The sequence below is a fragment of the Bos mutus genome, chromosome 16 (assembly GCF_027580195.1).
Source record: "Bos mutus isolate GX-2022 chromosome 16, NWIPB_WYAK_1.1, whole genome shotgun sequence".
NCBI lineage: Eukaryota > Metazoa > Chordata > Mammalia > Artiodactyla > Bovidae > Bos > Bos mutus.
In genome coordinates this window covers 5,855,262-5,871,019 of record NC_091632.1, presented here as the reverse complement: position 1 = coordinate 5,871,019, position 15,758 = coordinate 5,855,262, and the positions used below count along the sequence as shown (strand labels likewise).

The window sequence follows — 15,758 nt, the reverse complement described above, 5'->3', positions numbered from 1 at the left end:
TGCATCTTCACCCCATCGAGAGGGCACCTGAGGCCTCTGTGAACAGAGCAAGTCCCATGTCAGGGGCTTTACTGGCTTTCTGTGTAAACCAAGGAATATCAGCCTCTTTCTCTCCTTTACTTTCTTAGTGGTCGACTCCGGACCACCAGGTTCCGGTCCATTAAAGGACCTCAACACTCTTCAAGAAAACTGAGATACCAAGGGAACATTTCATGAAAAGATGAGCATGATAAAGGACAGAAATGGTATGGACCTAACAGAAGCAGAAAATATTAAGAGGTGGCAAGAATACACAGAACTGTACCCAAAAAAGGTCTTAATAACCTGGATAACCACGATGATGTGGTCACTCACCTAAAGCCAGACATCCTGGAGTCTGAAGTCAAATGGGCCTTGAAGCATCACTACAAACAAAGCTACTGGAGGTGATGGAATTCCAGTTGAGCTATTTCAAATCCTAAAAGATGATGCTGTGAAAGTGTTGCACTCAATATGCCAGCGAACTTGGAAAACTCAGCACGGGACTGGAAAAGGTCAGTTTTCATTCCAATCTCAAAGAAGGGCAAAGGAATGCTCAAAATTCTCCAAGCTAGGCTTCAACGGTATGTGAACCAAGAACTTCCAGATGTTCAAGCTGGATATAGAAAAGGCAGAGGAATCAGAGATCAAATTGTCAACATCTGCTATATCATTGAAAAAGCAAGGGAGTTCCAGAAAAACATCTATTTCTGCTTTATTGACTCTGCTAAAGCCTTTGACTGTGTGGATCACAACAAATTGTGGAAAATTCTTAGAGAGATGGGAACACCAGGCCACCTTCCCTGCCTCCTGAGCAATCTGTATGCAGGTCAGGAAGCAGCAGAACCAGACGTGGAACAGTAAACTAGTTCAGAATTGGGAATGGGTGCGTCAAGGCTGTACACTGTCACCCTGCTTATTTAACTTCCACATGCAGAGTGCATCGTGAGAAACGCTAGGCTGGATGAAGCACAAGCTGGAATCAAGACTGCCTGGAGAAATACCAGCAACCTCGGATATACAGATGATACCATTTTAATGGCAGAAAGTGAAGAACAACTAAAAAGCCTCTTGATGAAAGCAGAAGGGGAGAGTGAAAAAGGTGGCTTAAAACTCAACAATCAAAAAACTAAGATCATGGCATCTGTTTCCATCACTTCACGTCAAATAGAAGGGGAAAAATGGAAAGAATAGCAAATTTTACATTTTTGGGCTCCAAAATCACTGCAGAAGGTGACTGCAGCCATGAAATCAAAGGATGGTTGCTCCTTAGAAGAAAAGTTATGACAAATGTAGACCGTGTATTAAAAAAGCACAGACATCACTTTGCTGACAAAGGTCTGTAGAGTCAAAAGTATCGTTTTTCCAGTAATCATGTTCGGATATGAGAGTTGGACTAAAAAGAAGTCTGAGCGCAGGAGAATTCATGATTTTGAACTACGGTGCTGGAGAAGACTCTTGAGAGTCCCCTGGACTGCAAGGAGATCAAACCAGTCCATTCTAAAGGAAATCAACCCTGAATATTCACTGGAAGAACTGATGCTGAAGCTGAAGCTCTAATACTTCGGCCACCTCATGTGAAGAGCTGACTCATTTGATGCTGGGAAAGACTGAAGGCAGGAGGAGAAGGGGACGACAGAGGATGAAATGGTTGGATGGCATCACCGACTCAATGGACATGGGTTTGAGTAAACCCCGGGAGTTGGTGATGGTCAGGGAGGCCTGGCGTGCTGCAGTCCATGTCCATGGGGTCACAAAGAGTCAGATATGACTCAGAGACTGAACAACAACAATCTTGGTTACAAAAAGCATCGTGTTCATTTCCCCCAAACCACATGATATACTTTTTACAATTAGTGGAATTAGCTAAACATCTTAACCTCGATTTGATTTGAAGTCATATATCCCTCCAATTTGACCTTTTGAGGCCAGATGACTTTTATAGCCAGTATTCAAAAAAGCCTCTTTTTCAACCAGCAGTTCCAAAAAAAATCAAAAATTTTCCTATTATGTTTGCTTAGGTTGATCAACTCTATAAGCTTTCCTCATACTTCCTTACCATATAAAATATTTCATAACTATTCATAATATTATGAACCATTTTGTAATTCAGATTATCAGTGAATCTCTCCCACTCTGCATGTCTGCCAGTCTGCAACTCCACAGGTTAAGATTTAGCTAACCCCCTACAGAATATGTCACTAAAAGCTGCTAATACTTTAACTGGAAGGATGGAAGACGGTATTTTCAAATAGGTACTGAAATTCGAGGAGACAGTGCTTCAGAGGTTAAGGACACTCGCTGCCCAGGAGTCATATACTATGTCGGGAGGTCAAATGTGCCCTCTTGACCTGTGCTAGTAAGGAGCACGAGTCAGCTGCTCCTTGCTTGGCTGCAAAATCTCTCTGGCTCTGGAAGGAGACCAGCTGGGACACTTAGCCAGGGGCCATACCATCACCAGACAGAATTCTGGGAGCCAATGTTCTCAAGACGGTTCTTCATCCTTAGATGACTGAGCCAAATTCCAGAGGTAACGTCACCCCAGCGCGGCAGGTACCAAACAGGAGAAATGTGTCTTCTCTCCCCCCTCGCGTCTCCCCTTCCTTTTCTTTACCTCAGCGTAACTTCCGCTCTCTTCCTTGCCAGCTCCATGATCACTCCCGTCTGTGACTCGCACACCCCTGACACGGTGTCCGTGTAAGAATGACACCGTGAGGAACAACGCCGTGAGGATGTCCGAGACGCCGCCACCAGCCTCGTGTGACAGTGCCCGTCTGCAGAGTCATCCGGGAGGAGGCAGAGCGGCACACCTGTCAGATGCCCCGCCTGGCACTCCACAGGGCATGGCAGGGGCCGGGCAGACCCGGGCTCGCGACCAGCCCTGCCAGTGCGCACAGTCCCGAGTGAGGACGCAGCCTGAGCACCAGGGCTCAGCTGGGGGTGGGGACACCACCACCTCACAGGCTTTGTGAGGGTTCAGAGGGTATAGCCTTGGCGCAGTGCCTGGCGCTGTTTCTAAGCCAACGGTTCAACTCAACAGCAACAGCCTTCCCAGGAAAAAGCATGAATCCTACTTCATCCTCACGCACCGCTGCCCTCCAGCTCTAGACTTTGAGCCAGCAGGATCACGGAGCCTGTTCCCTACGCCTGCCTTCAGGAAACCCCTGTAGCGCCTGGGATGCTGTGGGGCCCTAGGTCAGAAGCCACGGGAGTCAAACAGTCTGTCCACAGTCAACTAAAGCGGACCCTGTCAGGCAGGCCAGCCCACAGAGCTGCAGGCAGACGCTCTCGGGCACCTGCTGCTGCTGCTGCTAAGTCACTTCAGTCGTGTCCGACTCTGTGCGACCCCATAACGGCAGCCCACCAGGCTCCCCCGTCCCTGGGATTCTCCAGGCAAGAACACTGGAGTGGGTTGCCATTTCCTTCTCCAATGCATGAAAGTGAAAAGTGAAAGTGAAGTCTCTCAGTCGTGTCCGACTCTTCGCGACCCCATGGACTACAGCCCACCAGGCTCCTCCGTCCATGGGATTTTCCAGGCAAGAGTACTGGAGTGGGGTGCCACTGCCTTCTCCGCTCAGGCATCTAAGGGGGACCATTCTCTGTTCTTTGTCTCGGGGAATTTGTTTCCCTCTAGGAGGGTTTCCATGATGGCTAAAGAATCCGCCTGCAATGCGGGAGCCCTGGGTTTGGGTCTCTGGGTTGGAAGACCCCTGGAGAAGGGAACGGCTACCCAGTCCAGTATTCTTGCCTGGTGAGTCCCCAAGGACAGAAGAGCCTGTCGGGCTGCAGTGCGCGTGGTCGCAATGAGCCGGACACAACTGAGCGACTTTCCCCTTCACTAGGAGAATGAGTATGACTAAAGGAAGAGAAACAAACAGTCCTCGAGAGGCTTCTCAGCTAAACACAGACTACATCAGACGCTTCGCCCACTCCCTCTGCAGCTGTGCTGCGCCTCTTCCGGGCCTCAGCGAGGGGCGGGCAGGCGGCCGCCTACGAAGCCACGGCCCCCACGCAGGGCTGCACGGGCCTCCCATGGAACAGGCCAAGACACTAAAGGGCTTTCTGATGTCACTTTCGACACAGAATATTACTAAAGTAACAACCTGTTCTAAGCTCCTTGAGAAAAGGAGATATTATTTAATTATTAGTCCAGAAGGCTACCAGAAAAATTGCCAGGTAATCATTTAAAGCTTCCTAGAATCAGCATGTCACCGTTCCCTGGCAATAAGCATCTCTCCCCCAGGAAAAAGGCTTGACTTCAGGGCCTGGAGAAAAGGGAGCACCACCCCCCTCAACTGTACCTTGCCCTGCCCTCTCTATCAGAGGCAGGAGCAGCTGACGGCGTTAATCTGGGAGTGCGAGGGAGGCCTCACAGAACAAAGCTGCCTCCATCCCCAGAATAGCCCGCAACTGTCACCGCCACCGCACGCCACGGGCCCAGAGCCGACCTCGCTGCCGTGTCTCAGAGCCTGCCCTGGCCTGGAAGAGCGTCCCCCCAGGCCCGTGCACTCCGGTGCAGGCGCAGCACACTGACGCCGGGCTCTGGGCAGCCGGATTTCCCGGCCTCGATCCCACAGATCACGCTGGGGGATGATGTCGCTGGGGGGTGATGATGCCAGGGGTGGGGCGGGGAGGGGGCGCCCGGGGGCGGGGGTGGCGCGGGGGAGAGGGGCGACACTGGGGGAGGGCGACGCTGGAGACGCGGCCCCTTCCACACCTTTCACTATCTTGTCCTCTATCCTCCAAACTTGCATAACCCAGTAATAACAATTTATAGTTTATATAACTCAAAATTTATATAATTCCCAAAATTATGCAATGTCTACTTTATGCTGAAAACCCTAAATGCCTGGACATAACAGCAAAGAGCCAAATTTCTTTCACACAAGTGCTTATCACCAAGCACCGGAATCACCTACATGCAAGTCTCAAGTTCACCAGCAAAGCCAGAGTGCAGATCCCACGAGGGAGGGCTCTCTGGTGATTTGTTCACTGATAGATCCCAAATACTAGGACCACACTTGGCACCCAGCAGGTCCCCAACAGACGTCTGTGGAAAAGAACAAACGCCCAAACACATAGAAACTCCCATTTTCTACAGATTCAGGTGACTCCTGGCTACCTGGACTCTAAGACCTCTCCAGACTCATCCCACTGAGAGCAGACGGCACGTCCTGGGGTGGGCCGGCCCCACTGAGGGCAGCATGCTGACGCCGCACGGCTTGTGCTGGGCACGCATCTCCATCCACCGGGCAGCGGCGGAATGGTAGCCTAGCGGGGTGCGTCCACTTCCTAACCCAGGAGCCGGAGGGGGACCCGACTCAAACACGGGGGCCCTGCGGGTGTAGGCAGGTTACGGTCTCCAGGTGCGCAAGTGTCCTGGATGACCCGAGGGGCCCCAAATCCAACCAGCGTCCTGCTAAGAGGTAGACAAGCAGGCAGGGGAGAGCTGGCGAAGACAGGAGAGGAGCGGCAGAGTGCCTGGGGCAGAGCCTGGAGCACGCTGGCCGTCACCAGGAGCTGGGAGACTAGAGGAGAGCCTCTCCCTGGAGCTCCAGGGCCAGGGCGGCCCCAACGCACCCTGACTTCAGGCTTCAGCCTCCCACCTCGAGAGCCGTGAGGGGACAGGCTCCTGCTGTTTCCAGCCACCAAGCTCGTGGTGGTTGGCTACAGACCACAGGGCCCCGGCACGCCTGACATGGAGCAGGCATCAGCCCCCCAAGGACCGGCGGCAACCTCGCCCTGGGTGCCAACGGGGGTCACTGCAGCCAGTCACCGCTTCTCTGCCAGATGAAAATGGTCAGGAAATCAACTACACCACTTCTTAAGACACAGCTGCATTTTACCAGAAGGTTTTAAAATCAATTTTCAGCCCAAAGAGCAAATGCCCTGAAAGGCCTGACCATGTGCTCTCGTCAGATGCGCTGCTGAAAGCACCGCCTGAGGACTGGGGCCATGGCGGGCGGGGACGTGGGAGGGCTGAACCACGAGGCTGTGGACCCGACACGGCTCAGCTCACAGGCCCCAGGCTCCACCGACACGGCTCAGCTCACAGGCCCCGGGCTCCAGCAGGGCAGCCTCAGCATGCCACCAGACGCCTTCGAGCGGAGTCAAGGCGGCCCAGGCCTCAATACATTTGGATAAACCCTGAGCAGATAAGCCCTTCGAAAAGGCTCTACTTTACTGTAGCTCAGACCGCCTGACCCACGACTGAGTCAAGCGTCCACTGCGGCCACAGAGAGCCTGCCTGTCGGGGATCACGGCGGCAGACTGTCCAACGCAACAGGTGCCCCAGCACCGCCAGCCTGGCTCAGGGCTCTGGGCTGCGGGCACGGGTGGCTTGGCCCCAGTGGTGAGAACTATATCTGAAGATGCGCTCAGCGCTCGGGCCGGCTCTGGACACAGATCTGTGGCCTTTCAGGGGAGAGAGCCGACAGAGGCAGCACAAGTATTTTCCATGCAGTGTCACATGACCAAGATTCTTGCTCTCAGTAAACTGGCATCCTGTCCCCAAGGCTGTAACCGGCTATAATCTGCGGCCAGAGAAACCTTCCTTCAGTTAAGAGCAAGCACCTTATTGTCTGAGGTTGACACTGTTTTGATTTCAAACACATGTTCACTCGGGGTCTAACAGGACCGCCTAGAAGTGCCACCACCCTTACCCTTCAAATAAGGTCTCCCTCACCGTCCCTGGGCATTGAAATGAAGAAATGCCCACTGAGCTGTCAAACAGGCATCACGTGGCAACTTCTGTACTACATACAAAGGCTGTGCCCAGCGACCCTAACTTGTCATCGAGGCGGGTTTTTGAAAAGTCAAGAAGAAGATGAAGGGCCTGGAAGATGAACGCAGCATTTTCTCAAAGCCCATGATTCGTCTCAGATAGAAGTTTCGTAGTCCAGTCTCCAAACCTCAACCCTGTCATGCACGGAGGGTCCTAACACCGAGGGACCGCGAGTGAGGCCGAGTAACTGGCAAATCCCAGGCGAGCGCTTCTCTCAGACCAAGGGTGCATGTGTCAGGGGTCACACCAACCACGGAGCCCGCGTCATGGATCACACGCCGACCACAGAGCCTGCGTCAGGGGTCACACACCGAACTCGGAGCCCACGTCAGGGGTTACACACCGAACTCGGAGCCCACGTCATGGGTCACATGCTGACCGCAGAGCCCGCGTCATGGATCACACGCCGACGGCAGAGCCCGCGTCAGGGGTCACACACTGAACTCGGAGCCCGAGTCAGGGGTCACACACCGACCACGGAGCCCACATCATGGATCACACGCCGACCACAGGGCCCGTGTCAGGGGGTCACACGCCGAACTCGGGGCCCAGGTCAGGGGTCACACGCCGACCGCGGGGCCTGCGTCAGGGGTCTCAAACGAGCGAAGGCCCACAGGGCACCGAGTGTCCAGCATATGAGATGCTCTGTGAGCAGCAGCAGCTACCGTGACCACATTCTGTATATCACCACACTTGCTGAGTCCCTAGGAAAAGGCAGAAAGTATCCGCTGCATTTAAAATAGACAGAAATGAGGTATAAACTCTGGGTGAGCTCAGACCACAGCAGCCCTGCCGTTAACGAGAGAAGGAGGTGCACAGAGGAGATCGGAGGACCGGGAGACACAGAGAGCAGCTCACGGGGCCCTGGGCCACAGACCGGGTCTTGCCAAGACAGGGTCACCAGCTGTCGAAAGCCATCAAGTCCCTGTTAGCACAAGAGGAGAAGCTGGGAAGACATATCCAGCACTGACACGCGTCACCGAAGAACAGGTTAGACTCTTCCTAGCGACCTGTCCAGGGTGTGAGGTGCTGTCACACCCTGGGAACATTTTCTGAGGCCAACATTATGCCAGACACCGTCCTTTGGAAGACAGGGAGGAATCAAAAACGAGTAAGACTTTACCATTTAGTGGTAGAACAGTCATTCAAATATACACGTCACAGGAGTGAGAGTCTAAAGTAACAAAAGAGGTAAGTACAGTGCCAGAGCACAGACATCATGAACTCTGGGGGTCATGGGAAGCACCTCCCAAAATGGATGTTATTCACCCCTGTTATAAAGGACAAGGAGTCACCAGATGAAAACAGAGGCATAAAGAGAATCAGAAGAAAGTGAAGTGAAAGTCACTCAGTTGTGTCCGACTCTTTGGGACCCAATGGACTATACAGTCCATGGCGTTCTCCAGGCCAGAGAATTGGGGTGGGCAGCCTTTCCCTTCTCCAGGGGATCTTCCCAACCCCTGGATCGAGTCCAGGCCTCCTGCACTGCAGGTGGATTCTTTACCAGCTGAGCCACCAGGGAAGCCCAATCAGAAGAAAGGGAGCAGGACACACGAGGGTCTAGAGGAGAGGAGCAAAGCCAGTTTTCTGGAACGGCGAGGAGCCTGGCCAGTCTGCGCTCCGTTGGAGGTGGGGCCCACATGAACACGGGCACACGGCTTCACCTGCCGGACCGAAGCGCTCAGACCGGCGGGCAGGGTGGAGCGCAGCAGTGGAGGCCACCCCTGAGGCAGCAGGGAGGGCCTGCGGCTTTGAAGACAGGAATGGGGTCGTGGGGACTGCGTCCGAGGGTGAGAACAGACGCCCGACTGCCAGCAGGAAGAGCCTCGCTGCTGCCCGAGGGAAGCAGGTACAGCGAGGCCAGAGGAGGGGTCCTGAAGGGGCACCGGTGTGGAGGTGGGGAAGGACACGCCCAGCCGTCCAGCGGTCAGGACGTAGCGCTTCACTGCGGTGGCCCAGGTCCAGTTCCTGGTCCGGGAACTGAGGCTCCACAGCCGCGAGGCAGGGCCTACACAGGTGCTTTCATGAACAGATCGGCTGAAGCACTGCTGATACACACGCCTGGTCTCTGGCACACAGCGCAGTGAGTCAGGTATATACACTTCACATTATTTCCATCATCGCAGGACGCTGACCAGCGCCCTCGGGGCCGGGACGCCGGCTGTGCAGCAGGGCCTCGGCGCGGCATCTGCTGACGGCGCTCAGGGTGTCTCCATGTCTTGGCTGCTGCAAACAGCGCTGCAGTGAACACTGGGACGCATGTAACTCCTTGAATCATAGTTCTGTCTGATACATGCCCAGGAGAGGAGGACTGCTGGATCATACGGTAACTCTATTTTTCAGTTTTCTAAGGATAATCAATTTTGCTGATAATATAAATTCACTACTGGGGATAAAAAAGAAACTACTAAAAATTTTTTTAAATGTAAAGTTCTTTTTCCTGAAACCATCCACCACAATAATTTAGGGAACATGGCCCTAGTCCAACTCTCAGATTACTTTTGAATTAACGGAGCTGGAGAAGACTCTTGAGAGTCCCCCGGCCTGCAAGGAGATCAAACCAGTCCATCCTAAAGGAAATCAACCCTGAATTTTCATTGGAAGGACTGATGCTGAAGCTCTAATACTTAGGCCACCTGATGAGAAGAACTGACTCACTTGAAAAGACCCTGATGCTGGGGAAGACTGAAGGCAGGAGGAGGAGAGCGCAGCAGAGGATGGGATGGTTGGATGGCATCACGGACTCATGAGTTTGAGCAAGCTCCAGTAGACAGTAAAGGACAGGGAGGCCTGACGTGCTGCAGTCCAGGGGGTCGCAACGAGTCGGGCACGACTGAGCGACTGAACGACAGCGGCAAACTGCACAGAACCAGTGACCCCCACAGCCTGGTGTGCATCCTCCTAAAGTGCGGGCTAGACACATGCACCTCTACACGGACAGTTTTTTACACATCTTTTAGGCTTTTAAAAACACAAATAGGATCGCTTCTCGGCCTTTTGGCTAAGATCAAGTGTAGTATCTGTTCTTATCAGTTTAATATTTGATACGTCCTCTATCCGAGGACAATATATTAAATGGATTTTTGGGATTAGGAGTTGGAATAGGAGCTTGCTCCGTCCACTCCACGCATCGACCTGGTATTGCAGTACGTCCAGGAACGGTGCACAAAAGAAAAAAAGAAAGGAAAAAAAAAATAAAAACACAAATAGGGATATATTATTTGTATTTCTCTCACTAAAAACTTCTTTTGGTTGCTGTGCTCAGGCTTGCTGCGCTCCACGGGGCACGGGAGGCTTGTGCTGGGAGCACAGGCTCTGGGTGAGCAGGCTCCGGCGGCGTGGCGCCCAGGAGTTACGGCACACGAGCTTAGCTGCCCTACGGCTTGTCTTCCCCAATATTTTCACACCTTCCACGTAACTGCACGTCTGTCCAAGTCTATCCTTTGTTCACAACTGCGAAAGACTGCCACACTACGAATATATCAATGTATTATAATTTACGTAACCCTTCCCCTCTTCATATAAATTTAGGTTTGCTGTAAGTTTTCCTTCATAAACAACAAACTAAAAAACACGTCCGGGGACTTCCCTGGTGGCCCAGTGGCTAAGACTCCACTCTCCCAATACCGGAGGCCGGGGTTTAGTCCCTCGTCAGGGAATTAGATCCCACATGCTGCAACTGAAATCCAGCAAAGATACATGAACAAATATTAAAAAAAAAAAAACCAGAACACAAACACTTCTGGAGCTTCCCTGGTGGCTCAGCGGTAAAGAATCTGCCTGCCAACGCTGGAGACACGGGTTCACTTCCTGAGCCAGGAAGATCCCACGGGCTGCAGGGCAACTGAGTCCAGGCGCACCCCTCTGAAGCCTCAGGCCCTGGAGCCTGTGCCCACAGCGGGAGCCCCCACGTGTCCCCCCCTGAAGCCTCAGGCCCTGGAGCCTGTGCCCACAGCAGAAGCTCCCATGAGTCCCCTCCGAAGCCTCAGGCCCTGGAGCCCGTGCGCACAGCAGGAGCCCCTGCGGTGAGAAGCCTGACCCAGCCGCTCGCTGCGCCCAGAGGAAGATCCAGTGAAGAAATAAACAGAATCACCTTTAAACGAAGAAAACTTCTGTGCACACATCTTTCAGTACACGTGCCAATAAAAGTGAAGAAAACCTGGGGCCAAATAATCTGGACGCGCTTTTATGAATTCCGCCGATCGGCCTCTGAAGAGGCTTCACCCGTTCACAAGAGTGTTAAGCGCCCCACGTCCCAATTCCACGCCCACAGCCACACCTGACAGAGCCAGTGTTTACACTTACGTTAAGGTTCTGAACAAAAACATCGTTTCAGTGTGCCTTTTCCTGATTAATAATCAAAGTGGGCAGTTTCTCAGTTTTTAAGATTTTAAAACTGCTTTACTGAGACACACACCACGTAACGTGCCCACTAAAGTACATAATTCCGTGGTATGCTTGCTCTTCAGTGTTAGTTTCTCTTTTTTAGTACAGTCCGAGTGAATCCATCACCATGGTCAATTTTAGAAAATTTCTGTCTCCTCAAAAAGAAAGCCCACCTGTGAGCCCCCTTCCCCAGCCCTAGGTAACCACTCCTCTACTTCTCATGCTGGCTGATTCCCTGTCTGGGCCTTCATATGAACGGATCATACAGTATGCAGGCTTCTGTGACATCTTTCACGCACGTTTTCAAGGTTCATCCAAAGCTATAGCGTGTATCAGTACTTCACTCCTTTCCTTATTTATTTGGCTGCACTCAAGCCAACATTCATCTGCTGTGGCTCTCGGGGTCTAGAGTGCATGGACTCGGTAGCTTCTGAGTCTCTGGCTTCTCTACTTGTGGTGTGTGGGCTTAGCTGCCCGTGTGGGATCTTGGCTCCTCAGCCCGGGATCAAACCCAAGTTCCCTGCTTTGGAAGGTGGATTCCTAACCACTGGACCTCCAGATAAGCCCCAGGACTTCATGGCACCCCACTCCAGTACTCTTGTCTGGAAAATCCCATGGACAGAGGAGCCTGGTAGGCTGCAGTCCATGGGGTCGTGAAGAGTCGGACACGACTGAGCGACTTCACTTTCACTTTTCACTGTCATGCACTGGACAAGGAAATGGCAACCCACTCCAGTGTTCTCGCCTGGAGAATCCCAGGGACTGAGAGCCTGGTGGGCTGCCATCTATGGGGTCGCACGGAGTCGGACACGACTGAAGTGACTTAGCAGCATCTGGACACACCACATTCTGGTCATCCAGTCATAAGCTGATGGCCATCTGGGTTGTCTCCAACCTTTTGGCTATCACGAACAATGCTGCTGTAAACATCTGTGTTCAGGTTTTTACGGGAACGTCTTCCATCTACTTTGAGTGCACGTATTACCTGGGGTGGGACTGCTGGGTCATAGGGTAACACCACACGTAACTGTTTGAGGGACTGCCAGGCTGTTTTCCAAAGCTGCTTTACCATCTTATATCCCCTCCAGGGTGTGACAGTTCCAGCTTCTCTACATTCTAATTTCAATGAGTTCAAACTATCTTTTCTTTTTTTCCCCCCATCATGCTTGTGGTGTCATATCTAAGAATCCTTTACCAAGTCCAAGGTCATGGAAAATATTACTGCTATGTTTTCTTCTAAAAGTTTTAGCGTTTACACTCAGGTCTGTGATCTATGTTGAGTTAATTTCTGTATACAGGATGAGGTAAAGGTCCAACCTCACTCTTTTGCATGGGACAACACAACTGCTGTAGCCCCATTCGCTGAAAAAAATTATTTCCTTACTGAGTGGTCTTGGAACCTTCGTAAAAAAGTCAGTTGGTGAATTTCTTTCTGAACTCTCAATTCTATCTCACTGACTTGTATGTCCACCTTTGTGCCAAAACCACGCTGTCTCGATCACCACTGCTCTGAGGTCGGTTCTGACCAGGCAGTGAGGCCTCCTACCTTACTCCTTTTCACAACTGTTCAGCAATTCTGGGTCCCTGGCAATTCCGTATGGGTTTTATGCCACATATTTTCCACCCAAAAAAACAGATGCCCATTCATAGCCTTTCTTCATTTTTCTTTTGGATAATTAAATTCTTAAAAATTGTTTGCATGAACTCGGATTCAAAAAGATACATGCACCCCCATAGTGGGGCTATTCACAACAGCCGAGGCAGGAGAACACCTCCATGTCCGTCGGCAGATGAACGGGTAGAGAGGCGGCACGTGCGGCAGTGCGGTATTATTCAGCCATAAAAACGAAACAACGATGTCTGGAGCAGCATGGGTGGGCCTAGAGACTATTATACTACGTAAGCCGGAGAGAGGAAGACAAACACCGTATCACTAACATCCGGAGTCTGAAAGATGACCAAAATGAGCGTGTCTCCAAAACAGAGACGGACTCAGACAGAGAGCAGACCGGTGGTCGCCAAGGGGAGGGGCCGGGGGAGGGTTCGAGTGGGAGCTGGGGGTCAGCAGACGTGAGTGTCTGTGCACAGCATGGATACCCAGCAGGTGGGCTGTACAGCGCAGGGAAGTACGCGTCCTGAGGCGCACGCCTAGTCGCTAAGCTGTGTCTGACTCTCTGCGATCCCCCGACCCTATGGACTGTAGCCTGCCAGGCTCCTCTGTCCAAGGGATTCTCCCAGCAAGAATACTGGAGTGGGGTTGCCATTTCCTTCTGGAGGCGATCTTTCCGACCCAGGGATCACACCCAAGTCTCCTGCCTTGGCAGGCGGATCCTTAACTACTGAGCCACCTGAGAAGCTCAATATCCTACCATAAACCATAATGAAAAAGGGTATTTAAAAAAAAGAACGTGTCTGTGTGTGTGTGTGTGTATATATCTGAATCACTTTGCTGAACAGTAGATATTAACACATTGTAAATCAACTATAATTCAAATAAATAAAATTTAAAAATTTTAAACTGCTTTTATGAAGAATTCATTGCCCTGATCCTCGGATCATAAACCTCCTTCCTAGTCTGCTGTCCATCTTTCAACTTTTGTATAATGTCTTGTCTTACAGGAGCTCTGAGTTTCGTTTTCTTTAGGAAGCCTTTTCACTCCCACCCCGTCCTCTATTCCTGGTTATAAAAATATTCACCTGTATGTCCTCCTAACAACGACTATGCTTGTGTGTGTGAGTACACGCTGCGTCGCTGCCCAGCCCCTCCCCCTGGGCAGGCACAAGCCTCGTCTCTGGGTCCGTGAGCCTGCTTCTGTTTCGTAGCTAGGTTCGTTTTGTCATATTTCAGATTCCTCGTCTTACATGGACACGTGGATCCACATGGTGGATCCTGGATCCATTCTCTGACTGGATCTTTGATTCTTTGGAACTTATTTTGCGGATGCTGAGATTTATGGGCTCTAACTTTTTCCCACCAGCTAGAGAACTGTCCTCTAACACCACTGATTAATCAGTCCATTTCTGTCCTATTAATTTGAAAAGCCATCTTCATCAAAATTAAATTCCCATTTGTATTTCTGGAACCTCTATTTCTTTCATTGATCTATATCTTTTCCTGTATCAATACTATTGAAATTAATGACTTTACTACAGGTAAATACTCTTTTTCAACAACACAAGAGACAACTTTACACACGGACATCACCAAATGGTCAAAACCGAAATCAAACCGATTACATTTTTGTAGCCAAAGATGGAAAAGATGTACACAGTCAGCAAAAACAAGACCTGGAGCTGACTGTGTCTCAGATCCTCAGCTTCTCATAGCAAGATTCAGGCTTAAACTAAAGAAAACCAGGAAAAACACTAGGCCAGCCAGGCATGACTTAAATCTTGTGTGAATTCCCAGTAGAGGAGACGAATGGACCCACGGGACCAGCTGGCTGACAGCACGCCTGAAGAACTATGGACAGAGGTCCGCAGCACACGAGGTGGCAAGCAAAACCACCCAAAGAAAAGGGACGCGAGAGGCAAAGCAGTCATCCGAGGCGGCTTCGCGAACAGTGGGAGAATGTAGGGCAGCAAGGGAGAGGGGGAACGGCACATCCAATTAAACGCAGAGCTTCAAAGCTAGAAGAGACAAGGTGGCCTTCTTCAGTGAACAGCGTTTAACGATAGAAGAAAACAGCACAAAGGGAAAGACTAGAGATCTCTTCAGGAAACTTGGCAACATCAAGGGAGCATTTCGCCCAAAGACGGGCACAATAAAGGATAAAACGGTAGAGACCTAGTAGATGCTGAAGAGATCAGAAGAGCTGGAAAGAATACAGGGAAGAACTGTATTGAAAAAGATTTTAATGAACCAGAGTACTACAGTGGTGTGGTTAGCCACCCAAAGCCAAACATGCTGGAGTGCGAAGTCAAGTGGGCCTGAAGAAGCACTGCTGCTAATAAAGCAAAATCCCCACAGAACTATTCAGATCCTAGAGGAGGACGCCACCAAGGTCTTGCATTCAGCACGTTAGCAAATCTGCAAGACCCAGCTGTGGCCACAGGACTGGAAAATGCCAATCCTCACCCCAATTCCCAAGAAGGGTAGTACCAAAGAATGTGCCAACCGCCAGGTAATTGCACTCATCTCCCATGCTTAAAATCTTGCATGCTAGGCTTCAGCATTATGGGCACCAAGAACTTGCAGATGTCCAAGTTGGATTTAGAAAAGGAAGAGGAACTAGAGATCAAATTGCCAGCATTCGCTGGATTATAGAGAAAGCAAGGGAATTTCAGAAAAACATCTACCTGTCTCTTGTTTCATCAACTATACAAAGTCATCGGACATGACGGAGTGACTGAACTGAACTGATGGAACAACTGATTGGTTCAAGATCAAGAAAGGAGTCCGACATTGCTGTCTGCTGTCAGCCTGTTTGTTTCACCTACATGCTGAGCACATCGCGGGCAACATCGGGCTGGATGAGTTATAGGCTCATCCAGAATCAAGAAAGGCGGGAGAAACATCAACAACCTGAGATATTCGGGTGATACCACTCCAATGGCAGAAAGCAAAGAG

General features: G+C 51.1%; 1 protein-coding gene and 1 non-coding gene across 9 annotated transcripts in view; one reads left to right on the top strand and one right to left on the bottom strand.

Moving 5' to 3' along the window:
- PPP1R12B (protein phosphatase 1 regulatory subunit 12B) overlaps positions 1–15,758 on the bottom strand; it is a 167,478-nt gene that overhangs the window by 125,814 nt on the left and 25,906 nt on the right. The window contains exon 1 of one of the 8 annotated variants that reach the window (XM_070384638.1): positions 2,633–2,769. The exons of the other annotated variants lie outside the window; for them this stretch is intronic. The gene's annotated coding sequence lies outside the window, so the exon portion shown is untranslated. Of the gene's footprint in view, positions 1–2,632; positions 2,770–15,758 lie in introns of those variants that run through there. 8 annotated transcript variants of the gene reach the window in all.
- On the top strand, positions 9,784–9,974 carry LOC138991309 (U2 spliceosomal RNA). The gene has a single exon (XR_011467336.1). It is a non-coding gene; the product is annotated as a U2 spliceosomal RNA (small nuclear RNA).